The sequence below is a fragment of the Nuphar pumila genome, chromosome 4 (genome assembly GCF_984573655.1).
Source record: "Nuphar pumila chromosome 4, dmNupPumi1.hap1.1, whole genome shotgun sequence".
NCBI classification, from domain to species: domain Eukaryota; kingdom Viridiplantae; phylum Streptophyta; class Magnoliopsida; order Nymphaeales; family Nymphaeaceae; genus Nuphar; species Nuphar pumila.
In genome coordinates, this window is record NC_143252.1 from 103,681,817 (window position 1) to 103,689,477 (window position 7,661).

The 7,661-nt window shown below is 36.1% G+C and overlaps 1 pseudogene; it reads left to right on the forward strand.

The window, feature by feature from the left end:
• Positions 1-7,320: 7,320 nt before the first annotated feature.
• Positions 7,321-7,443, forward strand: LOC149840392 (5S ribosomal RNA; annotated as a pseudogene).
• Positions 7,444-7,661: the final 218 nt, after the last annotated feature.

Genomic DNA, 7,661 nt, shown 5'->3' on the forward strand with positions numbered 1-7,661 from the left:
AGCTTGCATTTATATTACCATTTTCTCACCTTCAAACATGCCCTAAAAACACACCCCGGGAGGCAGAGTAGTTATCGTCATATTGTGTATGTCCTTATGTAACGCCTCAAATAATTAACTTAAAAATTTTGGAATAATTTTTTTTCCCTAAACAACAGCGGAAAAGCTTTATTAAATCCTTAGTCAAATTATCTGGGCGGGTTACAAGTAATAGCACAGACTCAAGGCATTAAGTAAAATAAACTCTTGCATTGAAATACTACAAGTTATCAATTACAACTTAATGATTTATTACAAGTCAGAATTCCTCAGGACATTCGAAGAAGATATGGTCATATGGCACTGTCCGCAGCGACGACCGCAATTGCTCGTCATACTGTTTTCCTGAAAATATTAATTCAGAAGGAGTCAGACTACCACGTCTGAGTAAGAAGCATAATATCCATATGAATGTGCACAGTGTCATGTGTACAAGTATATATGCAACATGTTTAGATAGAACTGATAACCATTTAATAAGTGATAAATGTACAGATCACTAACGTCAAGTATTTTATGATTAATTTCCATCAACATCAAAGCACGATACATTATATGCATGAACCATATTTATATAAGTAATAACAACTTTGAAACTTATGTAGATGCACACCTGACTTAAGTAAAGCATTCCATATAAGGTTTTCATAAAGCACAAACCAATGTTCAACACATCATTTATAAGTTGTCACATTTTTCTTGTAAAGGAAAACCGATTTGAGTCATGCAACACAGGAATCATGGCTTACTTTGACAATTGCAGCACAAAGCATTATACAACTACTTGAAGATTTTTTTTTAATGCACTAACTTTATGTTTCATCTTGTTAATTACCCTGTGGGTACGCACAGACATTTGACATCGTAGGAGACCGAGACTACACGGGGTCTATTATTTAATAACCCGTGTGACTAGCCGTACGGATATCCAAAGGGGACGGTTCACGACCGAGAGAGTACTCTCCAATGGCTAGAACTAGAATTAGGATGCACCCTGTACTTCTGCAGAAGACTTTGATCTACCACCTAGGACGCATTGGTAGTCCTGGCCCCCTAACTCTGAGGACTGGACACCGGGTGAGATGCTTCGCTCTCACAAAACAAGAATGTTCCACGAAGTTTTTACCATCTACCCTCTCCAAGGTAGACCATAGGTCTAGTAACATACACCATCTTTCAGGTGTACCCAGAGCCTTGGGAAACCAGTAACATATACTGTTATCAAGTATACCCAGTATCTCGGAAAACCAGTAACATATTCCATCTTTTAGGTATACCCAGAATCCTCTTATATTTATTTTACATATGTATAATTTTTTCCCATTTTTGTTAGTTTGGGTCCAGTAACATACACCATCTTTCAGGTGTACCTAGAACCTTGGGAAACCAATAACATATATCATCTTTCAGGTATACCCAGAATCTCAAGAGAAACTGGTAACATATACCGTCTTCCAGGTATACCCAGAGTCTGAAATTTTTGTTTATGTGATCATGTATTAATTTAGATTTTGTTTTGGTGCTAGGGTATACATATCGTACCCCACTGATTATGCTACCACATGGCATACCATAACTTTAACATTTCATAAGTGCTCGTATGGCACTATCAGCATTCTGCGAAGTTGTAAGCTCAGTTTTAAACTTTCACATGCTCATGGCAGGTCAAATGCCCCTCTCCCCCCCTTTTTTTTTTAAACAAGTACATACAAACTGGCACCGGATACGGGGGTAACATTTACACGAAATCATTAGGCAGTCAATGTGTATTGTAAGTGCTCACAGAGTACTACATGAGTTTTGTATGCACGAATGCAATATTGTACCATCATGCCACTCTAGTGTTCCTTAATTAAGCAATTATATCAAACATATGCATTTAACAGTTGGCCACATATATAACCAATATGCACTAAGATTACATTAGTGCAATCTCATTCATTTGTCACATTCCTCAATACGTAACATTCTTAAGATAATATTAATGTATGTGCGTAGTAGAAAATTTCAAATGTACACATATCTCACAAGTGAATATTATAATATCTTCAGGTTCATAGTGGATTTACATCTACTATAACGTAACTATCATAACTTTTTATGACAAGGTTGAGTTCATAGCGGAGTCGCACATGCGTAAGTAAGACGTTCACATATGAAATAACTGGGACACGATTCTACTAGACTTTCGCATATACTACCACAACTTCCATATGTTACTAGCTTTAGATCCACCCGTGTGGCCCCTCACAATAAGGGTTTTAGGTACTTTGAAAGAGTCACTGGGACTCATACCTAAATCTTTATATGTGTGTAACCCTTACCTTTAATCATAAAGAATATTAGAGTATTTTGATCACGACATAATCATCCATTACCTCGCATAAGAGAAACATGATATAGGAAATATCTTTTTTTTTTCTATATGCTAAACTAAACTCACAACGTCATAGACAAAAAAACTACTTTTCATATATATATATATATAAGTTGAGATCTAAATTTCTTGGTTTACAATATATATCATTCATCATATGATAAAATCCCCAAAACCAGTTCCTTTACTTACTACAGAAACTGATGTTTCATGGCCATCATGTGTAAATTTCGGTGGTCCCAGTACTACCGTATAGTAGCAGCACTGGTAGGCTAAGCATACAACTCTCAGCCACACTCCGCTATCGGTCCAGGTTTGTCACATGCTGATGCGATTACCCACTCAGTTTCGTTGTAGCCTGCGTACTTGTAAGTCTAAATGATTTTCTTGTTGTCAGGATGAGTTTGTGTTCATAATCGATTTGCATTATTTATTTTTTTAATTTGTTTTGTCCGACCTTGAAGGAATGGGTGATAATGACTGTATCTACACCTAACAGATGGTGGATAAACAAAATGAAAGCGATGGTGGAAGGAAAACAAGTTGTGCCTAGGATATTCCCAAGGCTTGTGTTGTACATATGTTAATTTTTGTGTAAGACAACCAGATAGAATGGTTGCAAACCTTCCTTTTTGTATTGGTCAGGATGAGGAATGCATCTTGTGAAAAGAGAAACCCTTTAGGATGCACAAATGGGATACTCACTAACTGTACGACTAAGGAGGGGCGCCTAATTAATCCCCAGTACATGAAAAAAAAACAATGTGACTTATGGCAGAAATTACAAGGCCGACTTCTAAATATTTCCATGTTTACATTGTTTTCCTATTCCAGGTGCAAGAAACTAAGCACATGAAGCATGTGTTTTATTTATAGAAATATATTTTTAATAAAAGAAAATCTTAGAGAAAAGAAAGGCAAATGCCAAACATGTACAGTGTTAGAGGACATGAAACCTTTGAGTAAACAGTCCCAAGAGACCGCAACCAACAGTAGATATGATGCAAATAAATTGGTACTTCTTTGGGTTGATGGATGGTTAAGGAACCTTCAATGTTTAACTTGACAAAACAACAGTCCAGAGCAAGATGTGCCACTATTGAATATATCAAAACCTGGAACATGTATTTATGGAAGCATAATCTTACAACCCAATGGCAAAGGGGATACCAATAGTTTAGAATCTTTAGATATAGATCCAAAATACTCATAATAATAATAATAACAATAATAATAATAATAATAATAATAATAAGATTTAAGCACAAATGGAAATAAATGCAAGCACACTTCTGCTAGATTATGGGCACTTTGTTAAATTTTAAGTTAACCACAAGATGTTCACTAGGTACTGTTACCATTAATGGCGTGTGAGGACACAAATTTATCCATAGAAAGGGGTTAAGCTGGGAAATCGCACTTTGTTTCACAATGCAGTGCCATGTCTAAGCATATCTCCATGTGCTGGAAAAGTGGGTGCATCCAAACACTCCCAAAGGGAGCAACCCATGTCACAAAACTTCAAAGGAAGCCAAAACAGAAGGAAGGAAGGCATACTTAATTCTGATTTGCAAGGATAAAAAACAATTCACGTAATAAGAAAGAGAGTTCACAGATTAAATCATGTTATGTCATGCTAAGGTCTGGTCAGGCATACTTATTTTCAATTTGCATGAAAAAAAAAAATCACATGGTAATGACAAAAATGCACAAATCTATGTTATCCTTACCGCAGAGCGAATTCCTCTTTACTTTCACCTTCTTGCAACTATAATTCTTTTATCTTCTTATGAAAATCTGTCCAAGTCCCTATTATGTAAGTTTTCCTCAGATTTTTTTACGGACGGGGGTTATGAACCAGGGTTGTGGTTCCACACCACCGTGCATCCTACCACAACACCATTTGTTGCAATATTGGCCTTGTTTAATTCTCTTATATACAAATTGGTTTTCAACGAATTTCAAATATGAGTTGGATAAAAATTATATTTTAGATCTTCTGAACCATCTAACTAGTTTTTTTTTTTGGATCTTGTTCGCAATTCAACCATATTTGGATCCGTTAAGATCCAATTGGATTCTAATTGGGTTTCAAATCCATCCAGGATCCGAATTCGTTCATCATACCCGAATCCAGATACAGGATCAATTTGATCCAGTTTGGATTCAAGATCCATTTAGATCGACTCTATATCATTTTATTGTATTTATTTCAAAGGATTTTATCCTTTATTTAGTTTGATAATTATCAAAATTTTGCGGGTTTTATATCCTTTTCCCCTAAAAAGAATTTCGTCCTCGAAATTCGTTGAAAAGACCAATCAAATGGATTGGAGTATCTAACTATGTGTGTTATATTAGGTGATACTTCAAAACCAATTGAAGTATAAACCTTGCATCTTGTTTTAGGGTCCTATTTAGTGTAGCGAAATACCCTATTTGAAGCCCCTAATGGCATAGCCTTCATTACTAGAAAGTGATATATATATATATATATATATAACCTCTATATATCAATTGGGTCAACTATGATTCAGTATTCAATGCGTATCGAAACTTGAGTCGTTAGACTCTATATCCTGGATCGTATTGAATTAAGATCTGGTATAACATTCTAGATTAAACCAATCCAGTATTAAACTTAAAATTAATCCATTGAATCCTTTCATTAAAATATTCATCTTGGTTCCCAAAGAACCTACATAATAACATCGTTAAGTCTAATAGTGTCCCTAGCAATATATCTAGCTTCTAAAAAATGATGTAATAATTCATTTTTTTACAAACTAGAAAACAAAATTAAAGGTTATGAACCATATATTCTTGTCCTGCTCTGATACCATAATTGTAACACCCCAAATAATTAACCTAAATTTTTTGGAATAAATCTTTTTTTCCTAAACAACAACGGAAAAGCTTTATTAAATCCTTAGTCAATTTATCTGGGCGGGTTACAAGTAATAGCACAGACTCAAGGCATTAAGTAAAATAAACTCTTGCATTGAAATATTACAAGTTATCAATTACAAATTAATGATTTATTACAAGTCAGAATTCCTCAGGACATTCGAAGAAGATATGGTCACATGGCACTGTCCGCAGCGACGACCGCAATTGCTCGTCATACTGTTTTCCTGAAAATATTAATTCAGAAGGAGTCAGACTACCACGTCTGAGTTAGAAGCATAATATCCATATGAATGTGCACAGTGTCATGTGTACAAGTATATATGCAACATGTTTAGATAGAACTAATAACCATTTAATAAGTGATAAATGTACAGGTCACTAACGTCAAGTATTTCATGATTAATTTCCATCAACATCAAAGCACGATACATTATATGCATGAACCATATTTATATAAGTAATAACAACTTTGGAACTTATGTAGATGTACACCTGACTTAAGTAAAGCATTCCATATAAGGTTTGCATAAAGCACAAACCAATATTCAACACATCATTTATAAGTTGTCACATTTTTCTTGTAAAGGAAAACCAATTTGAGTCATGCAACACAGGAATCACGGCTTACTTTGACAATTGCAGCACCAAGCATTATACAACTACTTGAAGAATTTTTTCTTAATGCACTAACTTTATGTTTCATCTTGTTAATTACCCTGTGGGTACGCACAGGCATTCGACATCGTAGCGGAGCGAGACTACACGGGGTCTATTATTTAATAACCCGTATGACTAGCCGTACGGATATCCAAAGGGGACGGTTCACGACCGAGAGAGTACTCTCCAATGGCTAGAACTAGAATTAGGATGCACCCTGTACTTCTGTAGAAGACTTTGATCTACCACCTATGACACATTGGTAGTCCTGACCCCCTAACTTCGAGGACTGGAGACCGGGTGAGACGCTTCGCTCTCACAAAACAAGAATGACCCACGAAGTTTGTACCATCTACCCTCTCCAAGGTAGACCATGGGTCTAGTAACGTACACCATCTTTCAGGTGTACCCAGAGCCCTGGGAAACCAATAACATATACCGTTGTCAGGTATACCCAGTATCCCGGGAAACTAGTAACATATACCATCTTTCAGGTATACCCAGAATCCCCTCATATTTATTTTAAATATGTATAATTTTTTTCTATTTTTGTTAGTTTGGGTCCAGTAACATACACCGTCTTTCAGGTGTACCCAGAACCCTGGGAAACCAATAACATATATCATCTTTCAGGTATACCCAGAATCCCAATAGAAACTGTTAACATATACCGTCTTTTAGGTATACCCAGAGTCTGAAATTTTCGTTTATGTGATCATGTATTAATTTAGCTTTTGTTTTGGTGTTAGGGTATACATATCGTACCCCACTGGTTATGCTACCACATGACATACCACAACTTTAACATTTCATAAGTGCTCGTATGGCACTATTAGCATTATGCGAAGTTGTAAGCTCAGTTTTAAACTTTCACATGCTCATGGCAGGTCAAATGCCCCCCTCCCCCCCCCCCTCCCCTTTTTTTTAAACAAGCACATACAAACTGGCACCGGATACGGGGGTAACATTTACACAAAATCATTAGGCAGTCAATGCGTATTGTAAGTGCACACAGAGTACTACATGAGTTTTGTATGCACGAATGCAATATCGTACCATCATGCCACTCTAGTGTTCCTTAATTGAGCAATTATATCAAACATATGCATTTAACAATTGGCCACATATATAACCAATATGCAGTAAGATTACATTAGTGCAATCTCATTCATTTGTCACATTCCTCAATACGTAACATTCTTAAGATAATATTAATGTATATGCGTAGTAGAAAATTTCAAATGTACACATATCTCACAAGTGAATATTATAGCATCTTCAGGTTCATAGTGGATTTATATCTACTATAACGTAACTATCATAACTTTTTATGAGAAGGTTGCGATCATACCAACACTAAAGCACCGGATCCCATCAGAACTCCGAAGTTAAGCGTACTTGAGCAAGAGTAGTACTAGGATGGGTGACCTCCTGGGAAGTCCTCATGCTTACCGCAAAGCCAATTCCTCTTTAGTTGCACCATCTTGCAACTATAATTCTTTTATCTTCTTATGAAAATCCGTCCAAGTCCCTATCATGTATGTTTTCCTCGGATTTTTCCGCGGACGGGGGTTATGAACTAGGGTTGTGGTTCCACACCACCGTGCATCCTACCACAACACCACAACACCATTTGTTGCAATATTGGCCTTGTTTAATTCTCTTATATACAAATTGG